The sequence below is a fragment of the Cyprinodon variegatus genome, unplaced genomic scaffold, assembly GCF_000732505.1.
Source record: "Cyprinodon variegatus isolate N-32 unplaced genomic scaffold, C_variegatus-1.0 Scaffold57, whole genome shotgun sequence".
In the NCBI taxonomy this organism is placed as follows: domain Eukaryota; kingdom Metazoa; phylum Chordata; class Actinopteri; order Cyprinodontiformes; family Cyprinodontidae; genus Cyprinodon; species Cyprinodon variegatus.
Genome location: NW_015150510.1, coordinates 1,143,530 through 1,145,024, shown reverse-complemented (window position 1 = coordinate 1,145,024; position 1,495 = coordinate 1,143,530). Strand labels below are relative to the sequence as shown.

At 38.3% G+C, this 1,495-nt stretch overlaps 1 pseudogene; it reads right to left on the bottom strand.

Annotated features, from left to right (window-relative positions):
• The window catches only part of LOC107082607, a 40,466-nt pseudogene that overhangs the window by 23,740 nt on the left and 15,231 nt on the right, over positions 1 to 1,495 (bottom strand).

Here is a 1,495-nt window from a genome sequence, read left to right as displayed (position 1 = left end):
CGTATTTATCTGTAGAAGTCTGTAGAAATTTCCCATCTGACAGCAAACTGTTTTAAAAGGAATCGACTTTTGTCGTGTGCTGTGCTTATCGTGTGGCTGGAGTGAACACATTGAACTACCAAGACTGTGTTATTCCTGATTTTCTATTATCGTGTGGCAGCCTTTTAAGTTTTAAAAATTACCTCACCATTTTAAAGTCCTCCTGCGTGAAGCAGTATTAAACAAAGTGAAAGTGCTGCACAATTACGCAATATGGAAAAATGTAATAGAGAGTGAGGTGAGATTAAAATACCAGTTATTACCACAAATACATTTTGTCTGGAGTTTAGCAACAACAGAACTGATGTTGCACCTTTGCTAACTAAGAATTCAAAACTCCAAAAGTAGAAATTGAATGACACTATTATGAATTAAAGTTATATACATTTTGTTACCATTAAGTAAAGATTTTATCTCATGCAAAATATTTAAATGCAAGACACAATACAGTGGCATACAGTCAGCCATGCTTTGACACAGTCCAAGGTCAGTACACAAAGATTCAATCCAAGCATAGTGGCACAGAACAGAGGCGAGTCCAACAATACAAGCTGGGTCCAAATCAGTTGAAGACAGAGCTAGGATAAAGCATGGACCGTGGCAAAAGGGACAAAAACTAACAGTCAAAGTGAAGCTGTGTGTTTGTGTGTCTGGGGATGGGGAGATGGGGGGGGGGCTGTAGCTGCGGTGATGAGTGTAAAAATACAAGCAATCAAAAAGTGAAAATGAGACACAGATATAATTCCTGATGGTGTTGCAGAGGCCAATTACAGGTGTGAATCTTAGGTTGAAGAAGTTGTCTGAAATGGCACATGAGTTCCATCCAAATAATGCAAATGAACAAAATGTGCATTAGCAGATCGCCATAATAATTGCCATCCAAATAGTGATGCCAAAAAGGAAGGGCTTGGCGAAGTTAAACAAGAGGCTTCATATTGCTAGTTGCACACTTTTGGTCAGCAAGGAATGATCAATGGATCATTATCTATACCTAAAACTAATGCAGTTGCGGTGATTTTATGATTATTTAGCGTTAATCAGTAAAAAAATAAAAATTATAATTTTCGTCTTGATCACTTAATCCGGGATCAGCCATTTTTGCCCAAATACCAACACCTCACTCCTGATCAATTATTCAAGATTTGGAGAGGACCTCACCATTGGAATTCATGAGAGTTTTGTTAAACTGACAATGCCCACGTGCATGGCAGTTGGATGTTGTAATAAATTGGTAAAAGTGAATAAAAAATGCATTTATTTAAAAAGTTATTTCACCTTTCCAATTCATGATCCACCACGGACGGGTTCGACGTTGGATTGCCATCTTGAAGAGGGAGGATTTGCCATCGAACTTTTGGCCAGAGAAAAAACACGTAATATTGTCATGAACCGCGGACAGATGGACACAGGTAAGTGACCATGATCATCTGACAAAGGATGATTATCTGAGTTGGTC